This window comes from Babylonia areolata, chromosome 18, assembly GCF_041734735.1.
Source record: "Babylonia areolata isolate BAREFJ2019XMU chromosome 18, ASM4173473v1, whole genome shotgun sequence".
In the NCBI taxonomy this organism is placed as follows: Eukaryota; Metazoa; Mollusca; class Gastropoda; order Neogastropoda; family Buccinidae; genus Babylonia; species Babylonia areolata.
In genome coordinates this window covers 44,356,904-44,376,654 of record NC_134893.1, presented here as the reverse complement: position 1 = coordinate 44,376,654, position 19,751 = coordinate 44,356,904, and the positions used below count along the sequence as shown (strand labels likewise).

Genomic DNA, 19,751 nt, shown 5'->3' with positions numbered 1-19,751 from the left:
GTGTGTGTGTGTGTGTGTGTGTGTGTGTGTGTGACACAAAACTTTGGGGAACAATAATGGGTCCATATGGGTGGGGGAAGGGGTGTGAGAATGATACGTATAGCATTGAATGAAGTTTATCAGAACGTGAAAAACAGCAAAGTTTCTACTGTTGTACATGTCATTTTGTGGAAGAATTATACCAGCAAATTATTAAATCATAAAAATCATATATAAGAAATATGTATTGTCGCGCTTGTTTGTGTGACTTTCTTTCCTTTTGTCTTTCTTTTTTCTTTTTTGATTTGTTTCTACACTTGGAGTGTTCATCATACGGTTATTCATGTGTTGCGGAATGACAGAGCGGAATATTTTCATCTCCCGAGGTGAACCGTCGGCAATATAATTCCCAATTGCACGGTTAATGGGAAAATTATCAACTGCTGCTGAAATTAACGCGAAGAGGTTCATTACGTTGGTGTGATTGTGCGTGCGTGTGTGCACCGCATGCATGTGATATATAATGTATATATGTCTCTCTCTCTCTCTAAATATATATATGTATATATATATATATATATATATATATATATATATATATATGTGTGTGTGTGTGTGTGTGTGTGTGTGTGTGTGCACGTTCACACATACACCGCGCGTGTAAAGGCATGCTTACGATAAGAGGTAATTTAGCATAGGTTATCTCACGTTCTGATATAACCAGCAGTTTTTGCAGACTGATTGACTGTGCCAGTCTGTCTGTCTGTCTGTCTCTTCCCCCCCCCCCCCCCCCCCCCCCGTATCACTCCCCCACCCCCTCTTCCCACATCCCCTTCTTTCTCTGTCTCTCTCCATTCTCCTTCCGTTCATCCCTCACCCAGACGTTCAACTGCGTGGTAAATTATTACGCCGTGATAATGGAAACGTTTACTTGATTTTCTTTTCCTATGAGTTTCTTGTGAAAATAAAACACCACTCTTTTGAGATGTTTTTTTTTCTTGCCCGTAATTGACAACACTTGCCTTTGCCATTTCGAGAACATCTAAAGTTAATCTGCAGGTCAAGGCACCGGAACTGAGTATTACAGAGCGATGTCATCCATTTGATATGACAGATGAGCCATGTCATAGGTCTCATGTGCTAGTTGAGCTATATCATCGGTCGGATGTGGTTGTTGTACAATGTCATTTTCAGTCTTTTATGATAGTCCCAGTATCGTATTTCTCGGCCGTGCAGTGTGTGTGTGTGTGTGTGTGTGTGTGTGTGTGTGTGTGTGTGTGTGTGTGTGTAAAGAGAAAGTGAAAAAGACGAAGCTTAACCTCACCTGTAGGCAGAATAATTTGGATATGGGTGGGGATGATTGGTGATACGGATGATGATATAGAGGACAGGTGAGAAGGGGTTGCCAACATCCTGATTTTGTTTCAAGCACTTGGAATTCAAGGAAGTTCCTAATTAGAAACCACCCATCCCTCCCTGCCCCTTTCTACATCTCTTTCTTTCCCGTCCTCTGTCTTAGCCCCCATTTCCACCCCACAGCCCCGGTCTCACACGCCCCTCCCCTCCTCTTGTCTACCCCCCATACACATATACAGTGAAGACATTTGCTGTTATCATGCTGTAGCACATGCCCACATGTTTAGACTCGAGGCTGTGAATGTTTTGGCCCCTTTTCGGTTGTCAGCATGTAGGTGCATGTTTTATCTCCACAGATTGGAACAATTTATACGAACGCCCAGGTATTAATTAATGGGTGAAGAAAAAAGGGGGTGTGGGTTGCAGAGGAGTGTAATCTGCTCAGGAGATTAGGACTGTTGCCGTATGTATTCGTTGTGAATAATACCCGCCCCCCTCCCCCCTCCTCTTGTTCGCTGTTCAAACAATGTGGTGATAATAATAATGATGATGATGAAGATGATGATGGTGTAACAATAACAATAATGATGATGAAGTAGATTATGATGATGATGAAATATATAAATAGATGCAATCATCATTATCATCATCATTATTCAAACTATTTTAAATTTGTATTTTGTTGTGAAACGTTTTGAAGTTAGTTTTTTGTTTGTTTGTTGAAGCTACATAATGATGATGATGATGATATATTCTCTATACGTTTCCTGTAAATCTAAGGCCAGTGAAGAGTTCTTTTTTCGCTGTTGAGTCATTCACGATTTCTAATTGAAGGCATGGGTTTGCTTGACACAAGCGTTCAGCTGCCGACACACCTGACGACACTTTTCATTTTGTTTGCACAGTTAGTGTTTTTTTGTTAGTTTTTTTTTTTGTTAGTTTTTTGTTGTTGTTGTTTGGTTGGGTTTTTAAAAAAAAATTCACACACACACACACACACACACACACACACACACACACACACACACACACACGTGCGCACTCTCCCATTCACCCACAAACCAACGTTCGCTTTCAAATCGGAAGGTTTGCAGTAATCATAATGTGTGTCATACACTCTTCTCAGGAATAATCTGTTTCGTGTGTGGGGCAGTTCATTCGGAAAAGCGTGCTCGTTGGCATGTGAACGAGCATTTCCTGTACAGGCAGCTTTTCATTTTGGGGCGTGGAAAGAGTTGGAGAGAGTGTGTGTATGAGAGAGAGAGGGAGGGAAGGAGAGGGAGCGGGGAGAAAGAGGAGATAGGGGAGAGGGGGATTACAGACATGGGATGCGGCCTTTGAGGCATGGAATCGTTTTTGATTAATTTCTTTTCTGCAGATTATCGAAAGAAATCGGGAAGAGTAGTGCATTTGTGTACGTGTGTGCGTGACTGCGTGTGCGCGTGAGAGAGAGAGAGAGAGAGAGAGAGAGAGAGAGAGAGAGCAATGATGCAAGAAGAGACTGGAGGGTGAGGTAAGGGAGGAGGGCTTGGCGTTGCCAGCTGGAACAAACTGCAAGGGGAATGGGGGAATAGAAGGGGAGATAGGGAGGAGGATGAAGGGGATGAGGGGAGTGGTGGAAATAGGGGCAGCGTGCGTCGTTGGCTCAGCCGGTACCATCTGGTTCCTCAACAGCTGACAACACAGCTGATAGACGGGAATCCATTTTGCTGGCACGAGAAGGCACGCGTAGCAGGATGCAGCAGGGAGGAGGGAGGGTGCTGTGGGACGGAGTAGGGGGGAGGGGGAATACTGAGGGGCATGGGGGGAAGGACCTGGCGAAAGGGACTCGAATACTTTTCCCTCCCCTGTCATTTTCGTCAACCCGGTGGGAAAAAAATAATGGTGGAATGTTATTGTCGTCCCCTGAGTTGATTACGCATCTGGGAGAGTGAAGGTTTGCTTCTTTTAATGTCTCTTTCGTTCGCTGCATAATATGTGATCCACCCTTCTCCACCCCGGAAATATCCGCAATGATATATATACATGATTGTGGTTAAATGGATGAATAAAGCACGAAAAATACATTCGAGTGATTATTTTAGAATGATGTGTTAATATTCCTCGATTTTGAAATGATTTTGAATCTGTAAATAGTTTAAAACCCTCAACTTCTGTGGGATGAACTGAGAACGAGGCAGGGGTGGTCCAGACTACCTCGGCACCGTGGAATATATGTCACAGTGTATATACACACCCAGAGACAGGTGAAGTTTACATCAGAGGAGACAGACGTGATAGGGGATGGGGGGGGGGGGGGGGGGGGGGGGGGGGGGTTAAAAGAAAAAAAAAAGTGTTTCACACAGTTTTATCACGCGTGGAAACGGATCTGTATGACAATTTATGAAGCGGAGGGATATGTTGTTTTAGACTGAAAAAGGGTAGGGAGGAAGATTTTAAATATGAATTATTGGAGACGGTCTGTGCAACAGAACGATGCCCCAGGTGCAGATACGGAGGATACTGTAGCTCGTCCAAACCCATAAAAACATGAAAGTTGTGGGTTCAGTCTCTGGGTTGCGCAGGGGCTTTGTCTCTCTACCTTTTCATTGTTCCCTTTCAGTCCAACCCCTGATCCCACCCTTATCAAATAAACGTGACCCGTTCACGCCCCATCTTCAGAATGCCTGTCACTCTGGGTGGCATCATTGTAATCTCCCCTTCTTTTGCTCTCCACTTTCGATGGTCCTGGAGGAGTCACTTGAGTGAATTAGACCTAAAACTGGATGATTGAAAGATGAGGAAAGCGGGGTTAAGATAAAACTATGCCACCAGAACTATCTAGGGGGTAAATCCCATTGGTAACAATATAGTACGCCATATAGCGAGTGAGCACATAACACGCACGCGCGCGCACACATACACTCACACACGCACACACACACGCGCGCGCGCGCTCGCATGTGCGCACTTTGAGCGCACCTGGAAGCTATTTTCGAAATCAGAAGCACCTGAAGCAAACGGCGAATGCTCGACATTGACCGTTTGACACACAAATCGCTTGCTTTGAGGCGAACATTATTTTCCTTCCTGTCTGCAAGCTTTCACCCGCCACGTTCCTCTTGAGTCACCTACTTTACCTCCTCCTCCCCATTAAGGAAAAAAAAAAGAAAAAGAAAAAAAAAAAAAAAAAATTCTCCGGTCTAGCGGGGTTTCCGGCGGAAGAAGGGAAGTGTCGGGTGGTTTAGGCGTTGCATGGTGATTAGTCCTCTGGCTTCCACCCACACCAAACACAAACATTGAATCGGTATGTTGAATTATTACATCATTAATTAATCTCTGCTTTGTTTCCCCCTGTTCCGATTCTTAAGCGAGTCTTTGTCAGTCCTTACCAGCGTACCTTTAGATTGATTTAGAAGCTAAAATCATTGCAAATGGCACATACCTTGGTGATTGTGATAAAATTTAGGAACGCACTATCCCTATATAACTAACTCCTAGGCGATTGATATAAATTTAGGAATGCACTATCCCTATTGACTAACTCCTGCTGCAGCATCAGCAGTTGTAGTTATAGTTGTCACAAAATCTCACGCTGTGCGATTGATGTCTGGATGCCTCACACTGTCCATTAATGCTCACATAGATTTCTATTTTTCCTTCAATACGCACACCAGTAGAAAAGAAAAATAGCAGTTCTTTCGACCGTCCAAATGGGTGTCATTTCATTTGCTTGACCTGTCATGCCACAGAGAAATTCTGACAACTGGACAAGTTGAGATTGATCATTAGTGTGCGGGGAAAAAAAAAAGAAGGGGGGGGGGGGGGGGGGTAAAAAGAAAAAGAGAGCCGAATATCGGTAGCTTCAAAGACATATTTTTCTTTAGCGAGTCACGTCTTCTCGTCTGATCATCGCTGTGTGAAGGTCGTACTGCTCTTTGTGGAAGGCCTTTCATTTGTGTACACGGTTGGCTGATACTTAATTAGTTTCTTTGCCTCTTGTATGGACCGCTGTCGTAAACGGTGAAGACACACAGCAACTTGAGCAAGTCCTAGGCGAGCTCATCAGACTCACCCGTACACGCAAAGCACGGCTTCGTGCCCTAGCAGGTATGCGTGGTTTAGTGTCTGACGAAACAGTCCACATCTGTTGGGAGCTTTTGTCTCGGGTTCTTCAAAGGCTCTCCTCATTCCTCGAGCGTGGAGGACAGGTATGCAGTGCTGTTCAGTTTGTTTGGTTGAGATAGTCCGCTGTCGTTGTCCGTTGTTAGTGCTCCGGTTGGGACATAACAAAGGGTATCTTTTTTTTGCTTTTTTTTCCCTTTCTTTTGCCTTTTTTGTGTCGTGATGTTTGAACAATGGACACGCATTTCAAGAATATATATATACTTAATGTAACCAGTACAGTTGTATCTCAGTTTCAGGGCACTTCCTGTCACTGTATGCCTACACGAGTACATAGTACATATGCACGACCTATTTTATTTTGAGAGGGAGAGGAGAGGGTGGGGTTGGGGTGGGGGGAGGTTGTTCATTGTTTTGTTTGTTGTTATTTCGTACTTTGTTTTCCACTTTTCCGCCAGATGCACAGTTTGCCCAACAAAACGATGCCCACCATTGACATATCAGGCCTTCATGTTATTAGATAATTTTGTCAGCTTGGAGTTCTAGTTATAAAGTGTCATTGTAGTTGCAGCTGGGTTCGTGTACCTTATGCCAAATATTTACAAAATTTGATAAACCAAATCAAGTATTTTATAGATTTTTTTCTCGGACGTTTCATCCATTCGTTTTATCAAATTCTTGAAGACAAGATGAGTATATTTGGAAAACCAGGGATGATAGGTAGGAAAGATACCACATTCTGATTTGGTGTGTGTGTGTGTGTGTGTGTGTGTGTGTGTGTGTGTGTGTGTGTGATTGATTACTGAAGTAATTCCAGTGTGCTTGTTCGACTACGCTTTACCAGAGCGTGTTGGTATCCCAGGCGCTGCTGTTTCGGTTCCCCAAAGCATTTGTAGGCTGATGTAAGATTCCAGATGAGGGAATATCTTTGGCAACCTATCTGTCTTGCGGTGTGAAAAACATGGTGTGAAGGAAGGATAGGATAGCAAGGCTGGAGACTAGTGACGGAGAACAGCCAGAATATGATGCGCGGTGCAGTTTGATAAGATAATCACAAATAGCAGAGACAGACCGCGTTTCTAATGCTCTTAGATTTTCATAGTCTGCACCTCTCTCTCGCTGCTCCGATAAACACGCACGTTTGCGCGCATGCATTTACACAAAAGTCATGCTCACACACATACGCACGCACATATACACGTGCGCGCGCACGCACACACACACACATACACACACACACACACACACACACTCCTCTGAGCGCGCAGAATACACTACACTACACTACACTACACTGTACTGTACTACACTACACTACACTACACAACACTACACTACCCTACACTACCCTATCGCTCCTTGCCCGCCGCTTTCGGTTCCAACAGCGGGTCTGCCAGATGGTTTCCGAATCTGACGATCTCGGCCCAATAAATTAGGCGACCCGGTGCTGCTGTACAGGTGAGATATGCAACGAACAGAAATACGGGAACGGGAAAGTGTTAGATAAAGACTTCATAAAAAGGGAGGTGTGTGTGTGTGTGTGTGTGTGTGTGTGTGTGTGTGTGCGTGCGTGCGAAGAGGGGTGAGAGGAAGTGAAGTTTAAAGGGGAATAGAGGGAGGTTGGTTACTGTGAGGATTGGGAGCTGGGGGTGGGGGGGTGGGGGGGGGGGGAAGAGAGAGAGAGAGAGAGAGAGAGAGAGAGAGAGCACACCTCACTTTCATGCCATCCACTCATCACCACCCACACACGCAACACACACACCTGCCTTTTTCCGCTCTGAGGAAATGGAAGAAGAATGTGTGGGTGGTTTGGAAAAACAAAAAGCGTTGAAAAAAGCACTTGAAAAAAAAAAAAAAAAAAAAAAAAAAAAAAATGTCGGAAAGGGGAAAGGAAAGGGGGCAGGAATGGTTGGGGTGGGGTGTGGGTGGTGGGTGGGGAGAAGCGAACGGTTCAAGAATAAGGAACTGACAACAATTGAAGGAGATCGCAGATGTTGAAGGACACGAGGGCGTTTCAGACGCTGCTGCTGCTCCACCAGGCCTGAGCGGGCCCCGAAATAGCACACACCCAGGGTGGCAGGGCATGGTGGGTCGGGAAGGAGGGGCGGGGTGGGTGCGATGAAGGGCTGGATGCTGAAGGGGTTGGGGAGGGGTTGTTGGGCTCAGGGAGGAGAGGCAGAGAGTGCGATGTGAAAGAGCATCGCGATAAAAGAGAAAGTCAGAGGAAAAGTCCTCCTTGGTTTTTTTTTTCTTCTCGATTTTAAACCCAGCGATGATGTAATTTTCGTTGCCTGCGGCGTCTTAGTTAATGTGTGTGTGTATGTGCGTGCGCGTTTCTCTCTCTCTCTCTCTCTCTCTCTCTCTCTCTGACAGAGGGGGTTTGGTGGGGTGGAGCAGAAAGCCACCCAGAAATGTTGAACACGTGAAGAAGAGCTTAGATTCCTTGTTTTCCCATAAAATGCAACCCTCTCTTCCCCGTCCCCTAGAAGAGGAAAAAGAAGTTTTACTGCTAACGACCCCAAGAACACAATAACGAACGAGAAAAGAATTATGGTTGTGGTGTTTGAAAACTTTCGAAACAAATAAAGCGTGAGCGCACATACGCATTCAAATGCATTCAGCATATGGGTCAAATGTTAAACACTTAACCACATCATTCTTATGAATACATTAGTTTAAAAAACCCCAATCCATTCCGGTCATGTGAAAGATTGTTGTTTCAGTGACTATGTCGGTCAACGCGGTATGCACGCCTCAGCAACTTGGTGGTATGCATTGAGGGTCCCAGGTGGATTTTGGAGCTGTCGATCGCGGCTCATGTCTGGCTATACGTCTTTATTGCTGTTTGAAAAAACTCACCCGTGCCGAATAAATTAACGTGGTCATGAAACCACATGAAATGGATCTAACGGAAAACTTGAGCAATTAGAATAAGATCTCGGAGAAGCATACTCTTCAGCTACTCTGGGTATTTGTAGGACTTCTGAGATCATGGCCTGGAAGGGGCCCTCACCCACCCATCCGCACCCCCTTCTTAAAATATATATCTCCCTTTTTAACCTAGCATTCCCATTCGGAGAATATTTTTTCGCGCCGAGATGAAAATTTATGGTGGGCGAAAACATGATCTTCGAATGAATACTTAAAAGATTGTGAGCTTTTGGACCTTCGACACCAACACCATTTATCAGTAAATGATCCTCACTGAGACATCATTTATCACAGTAACTGATCCACTTTGGAAGGAAAAAAAATACCCCGCCCCCCCCCCTTAACCAGGAAGCAAGAGGTTCTTGACTTGGCCATAGACTTCTAGGTCACAAAAGTGAGTCAGTCGGAACAGCACACGCAGAGAAAGACACCAACCAGAGTATGGTCATTATGTAATCTCAAGAAGAACGAGAAGAAGAAAGGTCAAAGGGATGAGGAAGAAGAGAAAGAAGGGAAGAAAACGGAGAGTGGTAGGGCACAGAGAAAGACACCACCCAGAGTATGATAACATTATGTAATCTTGAATACGCAGAGGAAGGAAAAGAGGAGGAAAAAGAAAGAAAGACACACCAAAAGGAGGAGGAGGTAGAGAAAGGAGGAAAGAAAACAGAGAGGAGGTGTTGGTCAATGAGGAGGAGGAAGGAAAGCAACAGAAAACGAAAGTAAGATTAAGCTAAGTCCTCTTGTTTGAGTTATAAGTGGAAGATGGGAAGGAAGAGTCAGAGGGAAACAACAGAACCAAAGAGATAAAGAGTGCATGGTGGAAGAGTGGAAGAAGTAGGTTGCGTTTTGTCCTCCTCCCTTTGTATTGCTTGTGCAACCCCCACCTCCACCCCCCACACCCTACTGGGGCACTCAAAGGACACGGGGGGGTGCATGCGAGGCGAGGTGAGCCCCTGAATGCCAGCCAGGTTTATTTATGTGTGGTGGCACAAGACACTACCGCCACCGCCGATGCGCTCAGGAAGGAGGGGTGGTGGTGGGGGTGCTGTGCAGTGCAGTGTATATGTGCTGAAGGAAGGAAGGAAGGAAGGAAGGAAGGAAGGAAAGCAGCAGGTATATCACTGGTGGGTGGTGAATTTTTTGGGGTTGGGCGTGCACGCAATTATTATTGCCATAGCCATGTGTGTATGGGGATGGGGTGGGGTGAGGAGGAGGGGGGCGAGTGTGTGTGTGTGTGAGAGAGGTGTGTGTGTGTGTGTGTGTGTGTGATTTCTGAAATGTTTCTGAGCATAAGAAATTACGGCTTTACTCTGTGTGTGTGTGTGTGTGTGTGTGTGTGTGTGTGTGTGTGTGTGTGTGTGTGTGTACTTATGTTAAACCATGACCTTCGTGGACTATGTGGCTGAACAGTATAGTGGACTCCGCAGCAGCACCACTCGTTTCAACTCAACTTTTTCGTTCATCATCGCTGTTGACAGACAACACCGTCGCCCCTCATCACCTGTCGGGGTGTGCATGTCGCGTGGTTTGTCATGTCGTGTGCACTTGTGGATTTTCTTATTCTCAAGAAATGGAAAATGATAACAGTGGACGAGGTGTGTGTGTGTGTGTGTGTGTGTGTGTGTGTGTGTGTGTGTGTGTGTGTGTAGATATGAAAGTAACCAAGTAAGTAAATAAGTAGGTGTGTTTAAGTAAATAAGTAAAACAGAGAGAGGGTAGTCAGATCAGCGCCATAAACACGGTCTTTTTATAGTTTCTTTATTGGGAGGGGGGTGGGGGGTGGGGGGGCGGATTTTTTTTAATATATACTTCAACATTAATTTTTTTTTATACTAAAGCGTCCGTGAAGGTTGCTAATACTATGGTTGGGACATTTCAGTTTAAAATCATAGTCATATCTGACAGAAGTGTAGAGGGAAGGTTTAAGAAAGAAAAAAAAAAGATTCACTGGGGTAAAAAACTGCAAAAAGGATAGGTTATTTGAGGTGGAGTGGAAGTAGGTCAATGTAGTGTCAGTTATGATTTCACAAAGTTCTGCATGAACAGCGAGAATGGAATTCTTTTTAGTTGCAGCAGGGACGAAAGGAACTCTTCCTACACGCGACTGTTCAGTGTATAATTATGGAGGTCGATATTCACTGGGACAGAGTAAAATATGTTTGAGTGGTTACTTAGTCTGGAAAACGTTCTGATGGTTTATGTGTATAGCTTAACCGTCTTGTTTGGTGTTTGTGTAGCACTGTCTAGCGTGTCGCCTGTCGCCAGGACGGTTATAAGGCTTGGGATGTGCGTGGGTGTTGACGGACCTGTTTGTTACCCTCGCTAGCGACTTCAGATTTTTCTCCGCGTTTGGTTGTGTATGAAATTTATGTGGGCAGTATTGATTCTGTTTGATGATTTAGCTGTAGACAGGACTTTTTGTGGTAACGTTGCGCGGAGCTTGTGTGTGTGAAAGGGTGTGATTCAAATGAGTTTGGTTTGTGGAACAGTGTCTGGCTTCGGGGAATCTTGAGGAATTTTTTTTCTCGGAATGTAGTACGATGTATTCGACGGTGACTGTTCAGTGTTTTACGTTGGACAAATGGTGAAATGAGTTACTATGTGCTTTACCGGGAGAATCTTAAAATTGAGGTGAAATATTGTTCTCAGTTTTGATGGCAGTTTGCTCTCCCTCTCCCTTTCTCTCTCTCTCTCTCTCTCTCTCTGAACTCAGCATCTTTCTTTTATTTACCCTAGACAGGTGATATTCTGATTTGGGTGGAAACTAACAGCATTTTGGTTTGCTTGTTCATCACGGCGTGAACTGGAATTCAGAATATTACAATGTTGAAATGGAAGATTCATTGGGAACTGACTTTGTCCACATCGTTACTGGCTTTTGCGGAATACGTAGAAGGGAAAAAGTGACGATTGTAGGCCTTGACTATTCCCATTGTTATTTTCCTTTTTAAAATTATTTACGAAAGTGTCCGGGAATATTTTTTTGAAAAAACAAAACAAAACAGAATATGGGGGAAGTTGCTCAAAATAGAAGAACGACAAAAACCAGAAAAGCGACGGGAAGAGGTTGGTCGGGGGATAATGCATTCATTAGGAAGCTAGTTATTCCAGAATGAGCGTTCGCCATGTTCCATGCTGTTCTGAGTAAACACCCCAGTTAAGTCAGACAGATGAAAAAAGAAGAAGAGCAATGAAAAAGGAAGAAAGAGAAAGGGGTGAGTTGAGTTTGGCGGCAGGGTTGGATGTGGGTGCGTATGCGCCGTTGGTGGCGGAGAACTGAGGGCAGCCGCTACTTCGCGCCCCGTCCACTTTAAAACGTAATTAAGAGGAATTCCTCTTCCTCCCCCCTTTGAACGTCGGAGTCTGTTTCCAGCACCGTCACACTCACGGTGCCTGCTGATGCCTTGTGCAGATGGTCGGTGACCTCCGTACCCCCTCTCTTTCCCTGCCCGCTACTCTGATTGCTTCCCTACCCCTCTCATTTCATCAAACGTCCCCAGCTGGTCATGCGTGGCTAGGTTCATTAGTTTGCACCCACAGACAGTCGCCAGTGGTAATATTCCGTCTCTGTGATGTCACGCCTTTAGTTACATTGCACATAAAGGTCGTAAATGCTCAGAATAAAATAATCGTTATCAGTGGTGGAACTCCGTATGTGTGAGTGGAAGTAAGGTAGAGTGAAAAGGAGGAAGGTGGCAGAATGGTTACGACGCTCAGCTGCCAATACAGATAGTCCGTGAGGGTGTGGGTTCGAATCCCGCTCTCGCCCTTTCTCCTAAGTTTGACTGGAAAATCAAACTGAGCGTCTAGTCTTTCGGATGAGACGATAAACCGAGGTCCCGTGTGCAGCACGCACTTGGCGCACTGAAAAAGAACCCATGGCAACGAGAGTGTTGTCCTCTGGCGAAATTACGTAAAATGAAATCCACTTTCATAGGTACACAAATATGTAAGCATGCACTCAAGGCCTGACTAAGCGCGTTGGGTTATGCTGCTGGTCAGGCATCTGCTCAACAGATGTGGTGTAGCGTGTATGGATTTGTCCGAACGCAGTGACGCCTCCTTGAGAAAGTGAAACTGAAACTGAAACTGAAAAGGTATGACAGAGAGGTTTCCATCGTCGTTTTGAGCCGTACAGTAGAAACGGGAACCTGGCACGTTCACGTCCTTCATATGCAGGTAGAAAATGATAGACATAGTCTGCGAAAAAAAAGGAACATCTTTGTTTATTGCCCCGGATGCGTATGTTCCGTTCGCCATGTGCCAAAAATTACATGAGGCATACGAATGGTATTTGACTGAATTATTCATACATATGGGAGGTTTTCGGTGCATTGTGCAGTAATACAGTTTTGTTGAAGTCATGATGGATTCATCTCGGTCAGTTTGGACAGAGTATTTGGAGCGCAGTGTGTAATCGAAGGAGTACGATTTTACGCTTTAGAAAATAAATTGAAATTAAGAGATGAATACGTTAAAAGCAAATTTGCTAGCACTTTTTATCGTATGAGAATCTCTCTCTCTCTGTCTCTCGCGAGCGAGCTCACTCGCTCGCGAGAGAGAGAGAGAGAGAGCGCGCTTTGTTTTCAGTCTTATTGTATGAGTCTTCTTTTAACGATGGCAGTAAGTAATGAAAGCAGATAAACAAACCACAGGCGGTCTTTCCACCTGCAAACAATCCAAGGTGTTGATTCCAGTTCCGTTTTGGTTGAGCGGATTCAAGGACATGGAACAAAACATGCCAGATGCTATCAGTGGCTGTCTGCGGATGCATTAAGCCAGTTGGCATGGCGAATGATGCCCACGTTACCTGTGGCGCCTGTGTTTGTGTATCCAGCTTTGCCGGTGCCTTTGATGTGCGCTGCAGGGAAGAACTTCGTTTCGGACAGAAGCAATGTTACGGATTGAGGTCCTCGTTGTTTATAGTTGCCCGTCGACGGAACATACTTCCGTTTTGAGACCTGGTACTGGCATTCGCAAGTTTCTTTCTTTTTTGTTGTTATTATTGTTCCCCCCCCCCCCCCCCCCCTTCTCCCCTCCCCCGTGTAATGAGTGTGTACGTGACATTTTATACCCGACCTTCAGGTTGTCTGTATTACCTGTTTCGCGTCCCTATTTTTTTTTATTCTCACCCTCGTCTCTCTCGCGCTAATGCCGAAGGCATGTAATTATTAACCACACGTTCTTGGGCAAGATCTTGGCTCCAGCGAACGTTCATAAAAGTAATAGTAGGGGGTTTTCACACTCTGGTGTCTTTTACCTTCATCCGCCCACGTCCAAATTAGGTTCAGGAAACTGACATAAGCAGAAAGGAGTTCCCATCTCTGGTATCCAATATCGTCGTTTTCCACCCCGGATAGCGGGTTTTCCCCACTCTGACAGAGCTCTTTAAAGCATCATTTCCCTTCAGTGCTCGCACAAAAAAGTATAAAACCTTCGCATTCTTTTCACTGTTTCCCCCTACCGTTTGGACTAGACCCGACACCCAAGGCTGACCTGGATAGTGGTGGGATGTGGGTGGTTTGGAAGCGGGAGGTGAGATGATACTGATATCCATGACTGGCATTCTTGTAGCAATACAGTCCTTTAAGAATGAAATGAAAAAAATAAAAAAGACATCGTTTTTACTGTTTCAAAAGGAATGTGTTGCTGTCAGTTTTACAACGCGAGTGGAAGTATTGGCAGTTGTGAATAAGTGACGTGCAATTTCCTGTCTCCCCAAGTATTTTCTGATGTAAACATTTATCTGTTTATATGGATAACCGGTTTGATCTGGTACCGTTTTGGGGGGTACTGTCTTCATTACTTTTGTTGTGCTTTTTCGGCCCTTTAATGTCAAGCAGCAGAAGTACGTCCTTTTCCATGGCTGACAGCAGAAGCCGAGTCCACGGGTTTCTACTCCTGTAGGTGAACGAGCAGTGAATGGCAGTGCGCACGTGCGTGCACCGATTGACGTGGCGTGTGTAGGGAGCTGCAGTCCAGGTGGGGGTGGTTTCTTGTACGAACAGTCCTCCCCGAGAGACAGCAGGACTTGGTGCTGACATCTCTTTGTCTTGTCTTCTTTCTGCCTCTCCCCGTGTGTGTGTGTGTGTGTGTGTGTGTGTGTGTTTAATCTATCTCTGTCAGTATTTTGGTCTGTCTCTTTCCGGGTCTCTTTCTGGGTCCTCTCTCTCTCTCTCTCTCTCCCTCTCGCGTTGCTTTCGATTTCTGTATGTCTGTCTCCCTACCCCCACTCTTTTTATTCTTTCTCCCACTCTAGTTCTGTGTTTCTACCCGGACTTCAAATAGCCAGGTCTGGCCGGACAGATGAGATCAGTCCGGAGGTACGGCGTTTGTGCAACGTAGTGTACCAGGAGAAGCTCTTGCTAGGTGACTTTGTTTTCTCTTGCAAGCGGCGGGGACATAGATGGATGGACGTGATCAGTGATGTCATAACAATGCTTCACTAATGCCAGAGCTCGACCGGTACGGAGTGTGCGTCTAATCACCTCGCCACCCCTCCTGCCTCACCTGTGCTTTCCCACCCACACACCCCGACCTCTGCGCCCTCTCTCTCCCTCTCTGTTGTGCACCACTGGGTTGACAAGTTTGTTTTCGGTGCAGTGTCCGGATGAGCGGCTTCCGAGCACAAGCAGCTGTGTGCTTGGGTTGCTGCTTCGTTGGTACTGGTCGGACCTGCAGACACTCCCCACTCCCCTTCACCGCATCTCTCCCCAGACACCTCTCACACCTCACCTGCCCTACTTCTTTCGTTTTTCATCTCTCTATCTCTGTTTCTCTCTCTGTCTCTGTCTGTCTCTCTTTGTGCGCCAAGGAATAGGGCACTAGTAAGACTGTATGCAGGAAATTAAAGATAGACTAATACCATAGCATGTTACAAACAAAACTGGCACGTAGAAATTGCAACTGTAGTTATAACTGGTTCAAATCATTCAGTTAAGTATTCCATACAGAGAAATAAACACACACACACACACACACACACACACACACACACACACACACACACACACACACACCCTTCCCTCTCTCTCTCGCTGTGTCTGCCATCTTTCCTTGCCCTCCATCTCCGCCCCCCCCGCCCCCTCTGTTTATCTGCCTCTCTGCATCCGACGTTCTTTCTGTTCGTGTGTGCATCTCTGCTCGTGTGTGCGTGTGTGTATGTGATCGTTTGCATGGCAGCATCATTTCAAAAAGCAAAGATTGTATGTTTTTGCCAAGAGAGAAAGAAAACTAAAAACAAACAGGCAAACAGAGCAGGAGTGAAGCTCTGGCAACATTTGTGTTATGTTATGATGGAGATTGTATTGACTTCAGACTCTTTTTTTTTCTCTCTCTCTCTCCATTTTCTCATAGTATTCGACGCTTTTAAACGATCCCAGTACCACATCCCACCCTCATTCTTTGTCCTATTTCCCCTCATACACACCTCTCTACCTGACTGCCTATCTCTTTCCCTGACTGTTTTCCCTCATTTTTCCTCTCTTCTAGTCTTCCCCCTCCATCTTCCCATGTGCGGTGGATGATGTATATATAGTTGTATGGAAAACATATTCAGTAGCAGTCATGTCAGCAACGCCAGCAAATGTAGAAGGGGTGAAAATCCAGAGCCGTTCTTTCCCCTGGCCCCCTCCTGTTCCTCCGTCTGCTACCCATCCCTCCTCAGTGGAATATGAGCTATCGTTGACCTACTTTTATTTTGTTATTTGTTTCGGGGGACTTGCAGGGCGAGGGGGTAGGTAGGACACAGTGGAAAAGACAAAGAGGAGAAAGGATGGTGTGGAGGAAATTCTACCTTTCTTTTGTCAGTATTTGTGTCAGTCTTTTTCTGTGTTTGTTTGTCTCTTGTCCTTCCCCCCCCCCCCTCTCCCTTTCCCTCCCCTGCCTCCACTCATTCCCCTCCCACTCTTTCTTCTTCACCTCTGCCCAGGTAGGACACACAGGGACGATGCGCACCTTAGGCGCATCTGGGAGTTGTAGCAGCCCCAGTAAAAGAAAGAAAGAGGGTGGGGAGGGGAGGGGAAACATCTTTTTTCCTTGTAGCATAGTTAGGGTGATGCGTGTCTGCATCTGTCCCAGATGGGCTTTCTGCGCATCTGCACACACAGATGGGAAGCTAGGTCTAAAGTCCTCTTCTCCTCCTCCTCCTCCTCCCCATTTGCCATTTCCCATGCTTTCTCCTTCAAGGTGCCCTGTATACGCCATGTGTATTTCCTGATATGTGCTTTCTTTACAATCCTTATTTTATTTTTTTAGCCTCGGAACCAGTCCAGTGAAGATTACACTTCACAGGCGGATTTCTTGTGATTGGCGAACGAAACGAGCAGTGCACGACATAAACATTAACCGCGTGTTCGGCAATCGGGGGTCATTTTTTACATTCGTATTGCTTTACCCGTACCATCACCCGATCCGGATCTCTTAGAGTTCGTATATATGTCGTTACTGACATCCGATTCAGTCCTTTGAGATAAGCTTCCCTCAGGTTAATTTCTTGTAATTGCTGCACGACATGTGCAGTGCATGATTTTCATAGGGTGTTGGTGTTGAAACTGCACTTGGCGAATGGAGGTCACAGTCCACTCGCACGAGTCGGTGAACTCCCACGGTTGCTCGAATCTGATCTCGAAAACGGAAAAGATCGTATGTTACCATAGCTGCACATTTAAATCGGCCAGGAGCGTATAAATTGTATCAAAGCCCTTCCGGTAAGATGGTGAGAGCAAAAATGCCACTGTCAAGTCTCCGGTGAGAGCGATACTGACTTAGTGGTTGGACCCTACTTAGCTGGGAGACAGGTAGATGACTGTGTTTACCTAAGATATTTATGACTGCTTATGAGATCTAAGAGACGCACGGGTTAGAGTGCTTCAAACGCGGATCAAGCGGAAGTCATTGCTGTGCACAAGTGAAAGGGTGCACCCCACTGCCCCCTCCCCTCCCACTCCCCACTCCACCCCCCGACTCGCCCCACTTTCCATCCTCATCAGTTCTTCCAGTTCAGAGAGAGAGAGAGAGAGAGAGAGGGGTGGTGGGGGGTGGTGGGGGCATAGTTCACTTCGTGTACAATTCGTCATTTTTATGTGTCATACAATGATGAAGGTAGCATCTGTCATTCGGTGTTCATTTGCTGACGGTGATGCGTCATATGTTTTTCTTTCTTGATCTTCTTTCTTCTTCATTGTTTCACATCATTCGCCTCTTATTTATCATGACTATCATAGAACTGTATTAAACTCGACTTGTCTGTCTGTCTGTCTCTCTCTATATAAGTGTGTGTGTGTGTGTGTGTGTGTGTGTGTGTGTGTGTTGCTAAATGTTGCATCGCTTCCCTTCCTCCTCTTTCCTTCCCACACTCCTCCCCCGCCCCTTTGCCCACAATTTCATAGCATTCTTGGAAGGGTTTGCAAGAATCAAGACAAGACTGCAGAAGTGGTTTTTGTGTTTGGACTTTTTCCGTTGGTGCCAGCCAGCTTAACAACCCTTTTATTGCCCACTAACATATTATGGCCACCTGCAGTCTGCCGGTCTTCGGGTGCCAACATACGTCAAGTTGGCTGACTGCTGTGCAGTTTTAAAAGTGGACAATGAATTGAAGAGGACGACTCCAGTACTTTATGCGTTCTTCTTACAATCTCTGTTTTCCCTCTGACCTCCTCTTCCCCACTCCATCCTTCCCCAACCCCACCTCGCCTTCTCCCTCTGTCTCATTCGGGTTCTATCTCTCTCTCGGTCTCTGTCTGTATCTTTCTTTGTATCTGATCTTCGAGCACACAGAGAGGGGGGTGGAGAGGGAGAGGAGAGAGAGAGAATTGTTTCTAAATATATATTTTTTAATTCAGTAAGGCAACCCCCCAAAAAAACAAACAAACAAAACAAAACAAAACAAAAAAACACACAAAAAAACCAACAACAAACAACAAAACCCCCAAAAAACAAAACAAAACAAACCCAAAAACAACCAAAAACACAAAACAACAACAACAACAGCAACAACAAACCGACATACGTACAGAGAGGGAAGAGAGAGAGTGTGTGTGTGTGTGCGCGTGTGTTCCCAGTTCCTAATAAGTTATCATAACTGGGAAATTGCTTGACGGCTTCTAGATATAACCCATTACAAATAATATTTGAAGTGTGCAAGTAATTTGTGGGGTAGGGAGGAGGGAGAGAGTTCCTGTAAAACAAGCCGTCATATCTTTCTGCCTGTGTGCAACTGGTTCGTGCGTTGATAGCGGGGTGAATGCGTACGAGCACATGTTAGCGGTTGTATGGATGTGCAAACCCTTACCAATTTAAATCAGAAATGAGGTTATCCATGCCAACGGATACTTTGATTTGAGGGATGGGTGAGAGTTTGGTGGGGGCGAGGGAAAGGTGGGATAAATAATGGTTCGGTGTGGTTATAATTTTTGCGTAAATACTTTCATTGTGGAAAGAGAAACGGTCCAAGTTACAGCAGAAATCTCACTTTGGGAGGGAGGAAACACACGCTTCGCGCGCGCGCGCGCACACACACACACACACACACACACACACACACACACACACACACTAGGGGGGTGGGGATGGGTGGGAGTGGGTGTTAGGTTTTAAGTTTTCAGTGTTTATTGTTTTCCACACTAGTCTCAACAAAACCTGCCGTGTTGTAGAAAGGAGAAATATACAGTCAGTTAGGCTCCTCCCTCCCCACCCCCTCTTATCATTATCGTGTTTCTGGTTCAGCCCAGATAAGAAAGAAAGAAAGAAAAAAAAAAAAGGACTTCGTGACCAGATCCAGGGACGTCCTGACTTAAGGTTTTGATTGTGCCTGAGACTCGTGGGGGAAAGATCGAGAGATTGCTGATGTAGGTTAATCCTCTCGATTAAAGCAAAAATAAACACAAGACTTTAGGTTTGGTCTATCTGTCGGTGTCTCGCGGGATCTTTTCTTTGACGAAGTTGCGTAAGACGGCGTTTACTCGTTTGTTTTTTGTTGTTGTTTTTTTTTAAAGAAAAAAGAATGTATAGAATTGAAATAAAAGAAAAATAAACGGAAACTCGGCGAAGGACTGAAGGTGAAACTCAGGTCTTTTGGACCCATTTTTCCTCCCTTGATCTCTCTGGGGATGAAAAGGGGGTGGGAGAAGAAGAAGAAGAACAAAAGAAAGAAAAAGACTGGCGCAAAAAGATTGGTATCGGTATCGCGTTGGTGTTCAAAGCTTGGGCTGTGTCGGTATGTCAGACTCCAGGCTTGCAGCAGAAGACGAAGGATGAGCAGGCCTACCCAGGGAACATGCGGGAGGAGGGAGTGGTGGGGTGGGGGGGTGGGGGTGGAGATGCAATTGCCGTCTGCTGCGTGTGCCTGACGAAAGGTGATCTTTTCCACCTTTTTTTCC

General features: G+C 45.6%; 1 protein-coding gene across 3 annotated transcripts in view; it reads left to right on the top strand.

Moving 5' to 3' along the window:
* LOC143292811 (uncharacterized) overlaps positions 1 to 19,751 on the top strand; it is a 100,776-nt gene that overhangs the window by 41,074 nt on the left and 39,951 nt on the right. The gene's annotated exons all lie outside the window — the stretch shown is intronic.